Source organism: Chelon labrosus (genome assembly GCF_963514085.1).
Source record: "Chelon labrosus genome assembly, chromosome: 15".
NCBI classification, from domain to species: domain Eukaryota; kingdom Metazoa; phylum Chordata; class Actinopteri; order Mugiliformes; family Mugilidae; genus Chelon; species Chelon labrosus.
Genome location: NC_140348.1, coordinates 23496889 through 23511957, shown reverse-complemented (window position 1 = coordinate 23511957; position 15069 = coordinate 23496889).

Below are 15069 nucleotides of genomic sequence, written 5' to 3'. Positions count from 1 at the left end.
GACATGACTGCATCACATGTCGGCTTCTCTTTCAAGCCGCAAATTTCATTATTGTGTTTTAAGTAGAGAAAGTTAATAGTGATGGGAAGTTCTGCTCTTTTCTGAGAGCCGGCTCTTTCGGCTCCCAAACAGCTCTTTATTTAGTATCATTTATAGACTAATATTTTAGCACATCACAGCAAATACATATTGTATTCAATGTTTCAAATGAACAAAACACTGCAATCAAATCCGCACAAGCAAGAACAGAACAAAACTCAGTAAACAAACTGTACAAATGTCCTTGTGCAGGTTTGTGGTGGAACCTGTTCCTAATATATTATCATTTTGCAGTGAAGACACTCTGCTCTGCCATTCCCAGTGTCTTTAAATTTCAGGCAGATGCTGCTTCCTACACTGGTGTCAGCGTCCATCCCCCTCTCTCTGATTTCACATAATGGTATGATCCTAAGTCCTCACATATTATTGGCCACATGACGTGCCCATCATAACAAAGTTCCACCGAGCAAAAGGCAAAAAACAGTGGGGAGCTGGCTCTCACTCGATGGGAATCTGTTCTTCTGATTCACTACCAAGCATTGGTTCTTAGAGCCGGCTCTTTTGCGCGTGACACATCACTAGAAGGTAAAGTAAGGCTCTAAAGCGATGCACGTGGTCAGCAAAAAATACAAGCTGTCACATTCAAGCCATGACTGACTGTTGCTAAGGTGTCCAAGGCAATAAGGGTCCGTGGACTCAGTGTATAGATGCCAGATTCAGAGCCTCCCATCTGCAGCCTCAGCAGAAATCCAGATAGATTCGTCAGACCAGGCTACGTATTTTTCCACTTTTCAGCTGCCCAGTGTTGGTGAGCCATTTCCCGCTGCAGCCTCACATTTGAGTTTTCGGCTGACGGGAGATGAAGCTATCTCGGTCTTCTGGCCGTTGGAGGCCATCTGGCTGGAGGTTGGACACCTTTCTGACGCCACAGTTGCAAAGCGTGGCAACGTTGAAGCGGTCCGGCCATTCTGCTTTGCCTTTTCTCGTCAACAAAGCGTTCATGTCAGCAGAAGTACTGCTCACTGCTGGATTTTGTGCCATCCTTAGTAATCTCTAGAAAATGCTGCAGCGGGAAATCTCAAACAAGCCCTCCTGGCACCACTAATCACCCCACTTCCTGGTCTCCATCTGCATTATGTCATTGATTGAACATTTTTTTTCACTTTGGGCAAAACTGACTAGAAGAGAAGTTTACAGACATGCATGGGAATCTCTATCTGCAAATTCTATAATTATAAAAAGACCAGGAAAAAAATAAAATAAAAAATAGAGCGGTACGAAACAACACCAGGAATGTTGTCCCTTTCCCCACAATGAGTGATTTGTCAGAGCCGATACTCGTTAAAAGGCTAGGTCTAATTGCTGGTGTATAAATATTCCACAGCATCAGTCTTTTTTCCGCCAGATGAAATGGGACATTAGGGCTTTCTATTTCCCCCGTGCGCTTTTAAACCCATCATTAATTGATAAGATGTCATCATTTTGTCAAGGCTCCAGCGTTAATATTTTATCCTGGGGAGAAAGAAAAAAAAAAAAAAAAGGGCAGAAAATTGTGAATTCTGATGAGAAGGACCAGAATTAAAAGGCGCTCTGTTGTTGGTGGCACCATTGGGTGACTCAGACTCGGTGACTAAAAATAAACCCGAAAATGTCAGTGATAGATTTTGACTGGAATAGGTAATGAATTTAAATACTTGCTAAATTGAGCTCTAAAATAATTAGTCTTATATGAGCGCTCTCCCTCACCTTCCTTGAAAATGGAAATCCCTTTGGCACAGTATTTTTTTTTTGTTTTATAAGTGCACTTGTGAATTATCTAATTAGTTTACAGAGATGACAGTTTAGCAAATACATTCTACCCAGTAATGAGTTTGTTATCAGTGTGCGATTACAGCAAAGTTGACGTAAGTTGAAGCTGGAAGACAACCTCTCTGACTCTGTCACTCTCACTCTCTCTCTCTGTGCACATTATGTCTCTGCGGTTCACAATTATCACCACCTCTGAATGAATCCCGGTTTATCTGCTCAGGCTTCCTGTCATCCGGCAATCTCGCCCGAATCGAGGCGGACGAGATGAAATACCATTTAACGGCTCCTTTGCTGTCACATCAGTGTGTGTACAGCTGCTCCGTCCCAGTGCCGTCGCCGCGTCTGCTCGATCTGAAGACACTTTCTAATTTATGCTTCGCGCACCTGCAATGAGCAGAGACCGAGACGTCTCGTGGGAGATTTTCAGGATGCAATGCTTTGATTCATTTGTGCTTCCTTTTGTGTCTTATTAATCTAAAATACAGACAGGTAAATTAACAGTATTCTGCATTTCGGCATTGTAGACCATTTATGTTGTTGATTACTGTACGGATCCCACATCTCATCCATTCAATAACACAGTAGTGTGTCCATTCGGAGCAGTGGGCTCCAGCCTGAGCACCGTCCAGGGTGGCTGTGGCTCAGTAGGTAGAGCGGGTTGTCCATGAACCAGAGGGTTACTGGTTTTCGATCCCCGAATGTGCCACATGCTGAAGTGTCCTTGACCAAGGCACTGAACCCCCCAGTACCAAAAGGTAGAAAGGACCCAGAGGCCCCTCCCCTCAAAGGCCCCCCCACTAACAAGATTCTGTTACCAGGCACCACAGGACACCCTCAGAAGGTGCATGTCCATTCTCTGATGAGTCACAACTGTTTTGGAGGCACAAGGTAGACCTACACAATATTAGGAAGGTGGTCATAATTAGACCACAGACTGTAGAAAATATGGACGACACGTCTCCACTTCCTCCCATTGGCCACACTGACGCTAGTATCCCGCGGATACGAGTTACAAAGAAATGTTGGATTATGCACCGTACTTATTTTTTCCTACTCTCACAATCCTATGGGAATCGCTTCACGGAGCAGTTAGCGAAACAAAACGAAACGAAACTTCTCGGACAAATGGATCCTTGGACATACACCAGCATTATATTAAAGTCTTGAACCAGTACTATAATTGAATGAAACCCAAACAAAGCAGAACAAGCAGAAACCAAGCGTGTCCTACGCACGATCAGCAGCGGTTCGGCTGCTTGACTACCTGAGTGATACCTGCAGCTGGGGGGGGGGGGGGGGGGGGATCACTGACACACAGCCATTAGTGAGTCATACTGTTTAGAGAGCGAGAACACAACCCAGACAGATGGCGAGTGAGGGGGAAGACGGCACGAGACGAGCCCAATTGGTCTGCCAGCTTGCCAGAATGCGATGTTCATTCCCCATCGCCAAAGAAATGCCTGTAATAAGTGGAAATCTTATGGGCCATGGCCACATTAACCAATCCAATACTTAATCAGTAACACAGTTGCTTGCAGCTCCATACTGGAAAACTTTACCTAATGTCATTGATCGGCTGCAGGATCCTTTGAAACTTAATGCTGTTATACATCAGGAGACGTAGGGATCCTCCTTTCACCGAGGAGTTATTGTCAGAATTAGGATCATTCTGTGTCAGAGCTTTGCCGAAAAACTAGTCCTTGCATTTGTGTGTCTTCCAGGCTGGATTACTGTAATTCAATACTGTCTGGCTGTCTCTTCTGAAAGCCTCCACTTGATTCAAAACGCTACAGCGAGAGCATTCACGAGAATTAGCAAGAAAGATCACATTACTCCAGCGTTGGCTTCTCTCTTCATCGGCTCCCTTTAAAATCCAGACCTCATTGTACCACATCACCCCAGTAGATTACCTTGATCTCAAGGTGCAGGCTTGCTTGTGGCTCCTAGAGTTTAAAAAAGTGGAATAGGAGGTAAAGCCTTCAGCGATCAGACTGATTCTACATGTCGCCTTTGTGCTTGCTGTGGGGGTTTCAGACCGGGAATTGTAAAGCATCTCCAAACAATTTGTATTGTGTTTGATGTTATATAAATAAAATTGAATTGAATTGAAATTCTGATATCTGTCTGTTTTTAGACTGTCAGGTTTCCAACTTATATGCATGTGCACCAACCGGTCAGCAGAACTGCAGAATTGCCAAGCTATAAAAAGTGTCTACCTCAGTGTCTACCACATTTTTCCGGTTGTTCTGTGTGAGAGACGGAAATAATCGAGGAATTGACATTTTTAAAGCGTGTCAAAAATATGAAGCCGACGATTTTAAGACTGAGTCGTCAAAAAAGCAAAAACAGGAAAATAATTAAATTTCATTTTTTTTAAAATCAAGTTGTGATGACTTTTTATGTTTTAAATGGCACATGATGCGGTACAGTAGCACCACCATTAAAGCAGCACCTTTCTCAGAACTTCACAACGATGGATTCATTTTAAAATTTTAACCATAAAAATATCTGCAGGAAACAAACAGCAAGAAGACTGTTAACATTACATATAGTAGAAGAATAGTTTGCATTACAACTTTGAATGGTGCACCTTTAAAAAAAAAAAAAAAAAAAAAGTAAGTTAACAGCGCAGGAATGTTAGGCATGAAGTCTTTTATCCAGATCATCTAATGTTGTCAGGGCTTCCAAAATTTTTAACACCAGACAGCATGTTCCAATTTACAAGTTTCTGCTTAACCCATGTGTTTAATATGTTGCAGACACACACAGTAGAGAGAACATTAAATGGATCTTTTGTCCTTTGCTTGAGAAATAGTTCGAGTACAACTTACGTCACTGTCAATTTAGTTATAAAGCACATTTGAAAACAACAAATGTTGACCAAAGTGCTGAATAATGGGTTGTTCTTTGTTTCTCTAGTTTGGATTTTTCCGTTATTGTGCCACAAGTTTGAGTTCTGGACTTTTATTCAATGAAATTCCTTTGCATTTTCCCACCTGTGTGATTGTTGGCTCCGCCCCCATTGGTTTCACCTGTGTCCCATTACCCCATCAGCACCACATGTGCATATATATAGTACCTTGTTTCCCTTTGTCAGGTTTTCTGTTCACTTACCCTGTAAAGACTTGTTGTGCTTTCCTGTGATACCTTGCATTTCTTTAGCTTGAGCTTCTTTTGCTGCATTATCTTTTATGGACTGTGCTGTGTTTTCTCTGTTATAGTGTGATTTTATTAAAGTTTCCTTTTCCTGCCCTTTCCTCTGTCCTGCCCCATCTCCTTGCTACATGTCCTGAAAGCATCAGTCTAGTTCATGCCAAGTATTTGCACACAAAGTGATTTATTTGTTGTAAAGGCAAAATCTTCTGTTTTTTTCCTGCTGCAAGTTTATTTCTATTGCCAATGAATTCTCACGGCTTGCTTTGGGGCTTATGTACTCTGAATTTGGCAAATTGTATTGAGACTATTTTGATTTTGTTTGCATAAGTAAAACTGACATTGAGATATTGAGAAGCATGTGGAATAGTGATTGGAGAAGCCTCCCACTGCATCCACCCAACCCCCAAACTGCTCCCTGGGCTCTGCACAGGTGTCAGTCCACTGGATGAGTCATATGCAGAAAAATAATTTCCCCCATGGATCAATACAGCTAAAAATGCATACTATGTCTGTGTGAACATCCAACTACACACACATGCTGAAATGCTTTTGTCAGAGTGGGGTCTCTTCAAATTGGTGCCTCTAAACATGTCCTCGACAAATGTTCTAAAAGTCCAAAACAAGGACAGAAGTTTTTGCTTGTTCTCATTAACTTTTAAAATCAAAGTCTCATACGGAGCCACCGTCGTCTGTTCTGTTCGCACATACACATAATTCTGCTGGTGCAGTTTGTTGCAGTGGTTCGTTACATCAGATAAGGTTTCAGAAAACATTCTAAGTGGAATAACAGCAAGCTTGTGACCAGAGGCATTATGGTCGTGTCTAATCAGATTTCAAGGTTTGGGTAACAGCTTTCAGTTTTGTATTTTCATGAAGAAATGTCACGAGTGCAGGGGGATTGAAATAAAAGTTCACAGAACAATGTAGGCCGGCCGCATACATCTAAATGCAATTAAACCGGTTTAGTGTAATTCCCTCTGTGCCAATGTGACTGTGATTTTTTTTCTCAGCGAAGAAATTTGTTCATCCATTCCTCTTCTGTACCCGCTTATTCCCGTTAAGGGTCGCGGGGCAGCCAAGAAATGTATCGGGTAATTAATTTGACAATCAATAATGGGGAATAAAGAGGGGGCGCTACGTACTTAGTCTATAAGTAATCCCTGGCCAAAAATCATTGACAAGCAAATACAATAAGCTAATTTGATTTGGCACCGTACATCTTTCTGGCCACTAAGCGGAAGACATATTTTTGCAGAGTGAATCATGACCTCATTATTGTGTGCAGCATTTTGGAAGCGATTGCATCCCAAAGGACCCACTGTTGGCTGGGACCCCATAAATACCTAAGTAGAAATTTTAATACAAACAGGTAGCATTGCGCCTTGTCCTCAGATGGAAGGAGCGTCTTGCTGAGGGTCTATATTAAATTGAGGGCGTCGGGTGCGCAGGGGGCTGTATCTGTTGGGTTCATTATCTGGGTGTACAATCCTCAAGTGTCTCGCTACATACGGCGGCGTGGCTGCATGTGCAGCCTCTGTCCTAGAATGCATAATGCCGCGGGGTGGCTGAATTTACTTTTGCAAATATGGAATGGAACTGTACACAAAGGGACTTAAAAACAGCAGTTTCCATGCCGGTGCGGAGCTGGTAAGGAGAATGGGCCACGAACCGTATTACTACAAGGTACCTTGAGTTATTTCTGTGACAGCAGCCTAGGCAGCACCGATATATCCGTTCAAACATGCACACACTATGACAACCAACCCTAATGGTATGAACAACCCTACTTTCTAGTTTTTGTGCAAACATAATATAGGCTAGTTGCAGCCTGGAGGAAGGTTAGACAGCTGGACGTAATAATGAGAAGGTGAAAAACTTGAACTTGACTGACTGGGAAAATCTCAAAATTGTCATTCTTTTCTTTTCGTCTACTCCCGAATTGCCCTTGAATGAGGTAAATTTTATTTCAGTTTGGGAGAAACTAGGTTACAGATATGCAACGAAGTCTGGAGTTTTGATTGCAAAGCAGACAGAGCAGTAGTTGGGACAGTGCATGTGTTGCCCTAGCTTTCGGTTTCTGTCGTCAGCTTAAGTACTTTCGCCGAGTATACCCAATAAATTTGCATGCTGGTGTATTATAGCCTGGATACCAACCCAACTTTCCCTGCCAATTACACTGATCAGGCATAAGATTATGACCACTGACAGGAGAAGTAAATAACATTGACCATCTTGTGACAATTCAGTGTTCTGCTGGACACCACAGGACACCCTCAGAAGGCCCATGTCCATTCTCTGATGAGTCACAACTGTTTTGGAGGCACAACGGAGACCTACACAATATTAGGAAGGTGGTCATAATGTTATGCCCGATTGGTGTAAACTCTTGCAGTGGAAATTTGGTCTTGAATCGCATTGTTGGGAAGTGATTATGCCCTGGCAAAGATCTGCCTGGCCAATCAAGTTGTTTGGTTTGGGTGGTCTTTATGAGATGAAGCACAGAGGAGTAACAGAGACATGGTCATGTACGTCTCTTGTCTCTTGCATGATTTTCCACAGCTGCCTGGAGTTTTCCCAAGGCCTCAGGACACGGTCGATAGATCATCAATCTGCTGTGCTGCAATCCCAACAGAAATTGCCTTCTGCTGGGATTCAATACTAAGCTTTCAGCAGAAACGGAGGTGCTGTGACGAGAGGAAATCGGGGGTATTCGGTGACCTTCAATAAACCAATGCGTCATCCTTGACTCAAATAGGCTCTGTTGGCGTGTACATTTGCACAATTGACTTATATAATAGGGTATAGGATTACAGTCAATGGGTGCACAAATCCAGAAAATGCTTGAAAATGGTTAGCGCTGATGCCTCGCAGCAAGAAGGTTCGAATCCATGGGCTGACTGGTTCCTTTCTGTGTGGAGTTTGCATATTCTCCCTGTGTCTGCGTGGGTTCTCTCCAGGTACTCCAGCCATGCTTGTTAGGTTCATTGGTGCACACCTAAATTGCCCGTAGGTGTGCATGTGATTGTGAATGGTTGTCTGTCTCTCTGTGTTAGCCCTACGATAGGGTAGTAAAATAATTTTTTTTTGTCATAGGAACATAATGACTGTGAAGAGAACGATATGACGGCTTCAAACTGAGCCAACCCCTTTAATAGAAGAGACCTCCTGATGGTGAGCCCATATCTATGAAACATAACACATTATATTACCTGACATTTTCCGATTTGCAAACTTTTACATTAATTAATATGTTAAAGTGGCTCTGATCATCCCAGTCATTACCAATAACGTGGATACGGGCAACGAACATCTGCAATGTGGCGTCACGTTTTCATGGTAATCATCCAACACTGCATATGAAAGCTCCTTTTATCAAACCAGACACCGGAGGGAATATCTTCACCCCCAACATGCTGTGTTTGCATTTAGTTATGACTGGATAAACAAACGTGCAGTAATCCTGATTATACATCTGTGACAGAGCTGTGAGCCTGAGTAATAAAGCCACAGTCTATAGCATGCAGCAGGTGAGGGACCACAGTTAACTGGTTTACGTTTTCTAGACATTCTGTATTTGAGTCCTTTCTCATGGAGCAACTGCAATGTTAGTAGAGGCTATTGTTGTGTGATTGAACTGACTGACAACTTTCTTATTCTCCGTTCTGACTTTGCAGAAGAATTCATGGGCAAGTCGCTCCTACTGTTTGAACTGTCATCTCGGAACTCTGCTTTCCTGTCTTGGTCTCTATTTCTGTGGGTCAGGTTGTTCTTGAGCAGAGAAAGATCACCTTCTGTTCGCCCTGAGCTCTGCATGGCTCCACTCAGCCCTGCTGCTTCGTGCTGCCGGCTGCTCGAACCAAAGGTCCTGTCAAAATACAGCAACTCCCGTGAGTGGGATGAGGGCAAATGGAAAGAAAGAAAGAGACAGGAAAAGTGAAGCGAAGTAAACAGGCGCAAATTTAACCAAGAGGTAACCTACAGATGACGCACAACGATGCTAAAAAAAACTTCAGTTCTTTAAATGAGCACTTCAGGGTGGCTCCAACAGCCAGTCAATGGCCACAGACCATGCCTGGAGGAGCCATAGACTGTATATAAATATGTATGATGCATCCCCGTTTCCTCCCAAAGTGAAGCCTCAATCCTAGGGATATGGCCATCACTATATGGAGCCAGAGGTGCATTTATCAATATGTGTTACTCTCTGTACTGTACTGTACTGTACTGTACTCTCTGTGTTCTAGTCAGTCGCTGTCCAAGTACTCTTCCAATTCAATGTGCACATCTGATCAAACACAGTCCAAATACCCACATGTGTTCTTGTGCCCACAGGTGCCCCACCTGATTTACTGAGGATGCATCCAGAGATAGCCAGGAGCCACACTATCGATGCAATGCTAACACTCTGCTCGACTCAATCACTGGCACACCTCTGTGAACTTTTGATGTAGCCTAGCTACCCAGCTAGTTGCACTGCATCTGAAAATCTTATCTTATGTATTTATGTAGATTTTCTTCAATGTCGAAATTAAACATGACTATCACAACTTAGCAGACAGCCTAATCGATTAGCTCGCTCACATGTTGTATGCTTTAGCTCGGCTAGCACATGCACACAACATGTTAGCAATAGAGCACATAAGTATAGGACATCTGCCTTTTTGAGTTCCTCCACAAAGGCCAAGAATAAATGTGAAAATCTGCTATTCAAACATGGCCAATTGTGATTTCTGCATTTGATTTTTCTTTTATTATTTGAGAATGATGTAAACTGACACTAGCCATACAGATATTCTTTATCATCATCCTCTCACTCTCTTCTCTCTGTCTGTGAGCTAGGCCTACTCAATAAGCATTTGACCGCCGCACACAGAGCTGACAAAAATAGTCATAAAAGAATGTCATAGCCCAGTAATCAGATTACAGTGACGTTGCCTATCTCACTTTGGGCACGTCAAGTCTTTTCTCTGAGCGTTTCTCATCAGAACACTTTCAATACTTCAACTCGCATCTTAATTGCTCCTCGTCTTAAAATACCTCCGCCAGTACAGTCAGTGACGCAGAGCCGACAGCTGTGCCACCACACCGACTTTTTAATTGGATAGAGAGATTCAGATTTTTACCTTGTTATATTTGGGGGGGACAAACAAACGAGTAACAAGTGGTATATGCTAGCTGCAGGCTAGCCATCTAATAGCTATTATGTGACGGGGCATGCATACCCCGTTACATACTGCTACTACACTTTACTGAAGACTGACTCATTTGGTTGGTTTGAAACACATCAGTTGTGTATTTATAACATCAAGAGCACAGAAAAATTGATGATTTAAAAAAAATATATATATATCTGGGGAAAAATACCAACATACCATTTTATTATCCAGTTTGGTTTCCTTTTATTTTTGGAACAAGTTTTCTTTTTCACATAAGTTTTTTTTTTTTTTTTTTTCTACTTCCTGTCCCTGCTCCTGTGGTTACACTCACCTGTCTTTTGTCTGCATGCTCCTCCCCTCACTGGCTTCACCTGTGTCTTGTTAACCTATGTGTCTGTATTTATAGCCCGGTCTTTCCCCTTGTCAAGTTTTCTGTTGCCTAACCTGCTCGTTTTCCAGTTGTCCCATCCTGTTTTCTGATAGTTTTAACCTTTTTTTGTTTTTCCCTAGATTACCCTGTCCCTTATAGGATTGGATTTCCCCTTTTTGTGGATTGTGTGTTAGATTTTACCTGTTTGTCTCTGCAGAGCCTTTTCAGGGTTCCCACTCCTGACCTGAAATTATTTTCCAGGACTTTTCCAGGACATTTTCAGCTGCTACAGAGACAAGTTATCATGTCATACACCAATACATTCCCCGCTCATTCTTTGGAATGATACTACTGACACTGGCACTTTTCAATTTACCGTAGTCCCGAGTTTTGTCTCTAAGCGCGGGGTCTGAAAAGTCACTAAAGCCAGAAACTCTCTGCTAAAGCTAGCGACAAAATCAAATTTGATTTGCTGGTAGTGTCACGTGGGGCGCTGCACTGGCTAGAGGCAGAGACGCTCCGTGCCTTAGGTTGCCCAGAAGACATCCATGCGCATAACTTTTAACCCGTTTGCATTCAGGATAAATAATTTTCCAGGATAACTTAATAATTTCCAGGACATTTGACCTTTTTTCTCATTTTCCATATGTTTTCCATGACTGGAAAATTGGTCAATCATTTTCCAGGTTTTCCAGGACGCGTGGGAACCCTGCTTTTGCCCTTCATTAAACTGACTTTGAGTTGCTCATCCTGCCTCACCTGACTGTGTGTCTTGCCCTTGGGTCCTCCCTTCCAGTGCTATCTGTGATGTTTAAATAAAACATCCAGGGGGTTATTCTGTGTTTTGGCAGCAAAACTTTGGCAAGTCCATTTGGTCCATTACAAATGCATGTCCTGAATGATCCCTCTCTGAGTACCTACAAGCAGTTGTGACAGTCAAACACAGTAGGCACAGGCACACGGTGGGTTTGTTCGCCTTGGAGAGGGATCATATACATCTTTGGCACAAAGATATTAGACAACAGATCATTTGAGAACACAGCAGGATGATATTCAGAAATGAAGACGTGATAGCAGTGATACAAAGCCATGCCACTTCACAGCTAAGGAGACAGGAATGCTATTACTCAGAGCAGCACAAAGAAAATGTCTAAAATTGAGAGGACAACCCTCATTACAGCCACTCTTCCAATGTTCTCACAGTGGACAAAGCCAGTGTTACAATGTTTGTTTCCCTGACTCACCCTGCCCTTGCACAGAGGTGTGAGTAGAGAGACGGGGGACGTAGAGACGGTGGGGGGTAAGAAGGATCTGGTCTGCTTGTCAGCACCTGGAGTCTAAAGCCCCAGAGGGGTGCCACAAGTGCAGCTCCTTGCCCGAGGGCTACTCCTGCATCCGTAACGGTGTCAACCACAATCCATCAGTGTTTCTCCACAGCCGTGACTGACATGCTGCTGGCTGCTGGCTAATCAGACTGACCCAGCCCGTCAGTCAGAACTGCCTGAGGGGACTCATCACCAAGCAGATGCTGTGAGATCCTCCCGTCTGTGCATTGCTTTATGCCCCACAATTGAGTAGAAATGTGATAGGTGCATGTATTCTTTTCCCTGATAGCAGCTTGTGTAATGGACGGTAGGTTGAAAAGAATTTGAAGGACGAGTTGGACAAAGTAACACCAGATTTTGGATTGCTTTGGCGAACCCTTCAATCAGATCATCATTTTGGGGACAGCCGTGTCTCAGTGGGTGAAGGAGGTTTTCCACAAACCAGAGAGTTAGAGGTTTGATCCCCAGTGCATGAACCACGTGCCAAAGTGTCCTTGATCCTGTTGTGTGGGAAGGAAAGGCCCGAACACCTTTCACTGCCCTGGAATGATAGTGTTCACACAGTACTCCTTCAATCCAGAGAGCTTTCATCTTGATGTGGTGTACGATACGTAGACCACTGTGTTTGTCGAGGTTTTCTAGTTTCCACCACTGGAAGCTTATATAAATGGACCTGTGCTACGTGGTGCAGATAAACAGCTTGCCTGGCAATTTCTAATTTGTGCAACTCAACAGTCTAGTGTGCATCCTGCCGGTATGCATCTGTAGAACAAATACAGAGCAATAAAATGGGGCAGAGCGGATGTCTGAATGAATGGAAAGCAGCAAAGGGGCACACGTGGCACAAAGGCTGTCCAGCATCAGCAATAACATACCTGCAGCCATTAGGATTCACAGGCTTGCACCAGCAATCAAGTGATCAAACGGATAAAAGGGAGAGGAAGCCGCAGCAGAGCACAGCCAATGGGGAACAGTTAATAAAATGAGAAAGCAATCATCGCGCCGGGCACAGAAACTCTCTCGCCCGCTCTGCTGCCAGTAAATAAAACTCTTCTACTTGACTAAGAAGCTATTTAACTCTAATGGCAGGCCATTGTATTCAGCTCAATCAGAATCATAATATCCCAAACACAGCCACCCTGATAAGACAATGGAGTGGTGAGCAATCCAAACGTCTCTGATGGAAGCAATCAGGCGATGGATGACTTTGTCTGAAGTGACTGAGACGATAACACATTATAGCCTCTGTGCTCATGCATGGGGTCTACAAGGGGAACCAAAGCAAGTTTCCCTCATGCGAATTAGCGCACTACGCTGCAGGCTACATCCTCATGTATTCTACGGGGATAGTCCGTTTGCTGACGTTACGAATTCCATTGAGTCACCTTTCCATGTGCCGTTGATTCATTGCGGCTTCATAGCCAGGGCGAAAATGCCAGATGGAGTATCTGAGAAACCCTTTATGTTATTGTCCAGCTTTTGTTCCAGTTTTCCCATTTTATTTGCAGGCTTCCGCTCCCATATTTATCAGGATTGTATGAAGCCCCCTCCCCTCCCCTCCTCATGCTATGAGTAGAGGGCAGGTAAGATGAGCACTCCTGCCATGAACGCCTTTGCTTCAAGGACGAATGCGCGTTAGCTGCTCTTGACATGCCTTTGTGGAGTAGCATACAAAGCACGCCTAAAAGGTGGAGCAGCAAAGTGAAGTCCTATGCTTTATTTGGACAATGATGCTATAGATTAGACCTCGCGTTAGTCCTAAATAAGTGTTTGATGGCCTCGGAAAGTTTAAAAAAAAATAAAAAGTCGCTGAGTAGCTTCTACCAAGATCTACCTTGTCTTCGTCTATATGGGTATTGACTCAAAAAGACAGGTTCATTTGCAAAGACTGCCCTCTGTTGCAGTGCATTGTACAATACCTGCAGAATATTCTCTCCACTCCCAGTCTTGCTATCCTGTTCCCCATTATTTTGGGGCCAAGTAGACACGGAAATGATTCTTCATAGCAGTTTACCCTTACTTTGAGTGGGCTCAAAAATGAACCGAACTTAGTACGACTGACCTGAACTTAACCTGTAGCACAACTAACAACTGTGTGGTTGTTGGTGACCAGTTAATGTCAGCATTTTTCAAATGGGCTGTAAAGAATTTTTAAATGAGGTGAATGAGAAGATCTTAACGGAGTTTGCATGTTCTCCCTGTGTCTGCGTGGGTTCTCTCCAGGTACTCCAGCTTCCTCCCTCCGTCCAAAGACATGCTGGTTAGGTTCATTGGTGATTCTAAATTGGCCGTAGGTGTGAGTGTGAATCGTTGTCTGTCTCTCTGTGTTAGCCCTGTGATAGACTGGAGACCTGTCCAGAGTGTACACCGCCTCTTGATAGGCTCCAGAGAACAAGCGGTTACAGAAAATGAATGAATGAATGAATGAACATACTAAAGAGGACGTGAAACTGTCTTCATGTTGAAACCAGACACATTACATGGCCTTGTATATTTTCTACCACTGCAAACCTCAACGGCTTTGCAGCTTAAATCTATTTTCTTAGAGAATGGTTTGGCTGTGATCCGGTGAGTGTGAGGGTCGTTCATTCTGTTTCTCTGATAAAAAAAATAATAATTAGCAGTCACTTGTGTGCACTTTAATTCAAACATGAACACAAACGGCATGTTGCTGTGTTTCATGCTGAGGACACCGGGCTAGTACCGCCACAAAATAGGAATAATTTAAAATAGTGCTGATTCTTTCTTTTCATAAAAGTGAGTTGAATAAGTGTCCTTGCTTTTATTTAAATTTTTTTTTTTGACTTTTGAAACGTGGCCAACATGAATTCCATCGTGGCATGTGCACTTAACCTTGAGGTCAAAGTGAGCTCTGACAGTACTGATAATACACAGGATGTCTGGCTTTGAAAATATTAAAGACGGCTCTCGCAGCCATTAGTTGCTTCCTTGAATAGTCAAAGAGCAGCAGGAGAGCATTAGGCACAGTCTTCATGGAAATGATCACGGTTTCTTTCTGTAGTAGGATTACGTGGACTGACTCGCCATGCAGTGCGAGTCAATTGTAATTACTTGGAACTTTCTGTTCCTTTATATTTTGTATGTAAATACTGACACTGGAGCTGTTGTATGTGAGTGACGTCAGTGGATGTCGGTGTCGATCGGTCGGTACAGTCAATAGAAATATTTCAATATGTACTGAACCGTTAAGTTG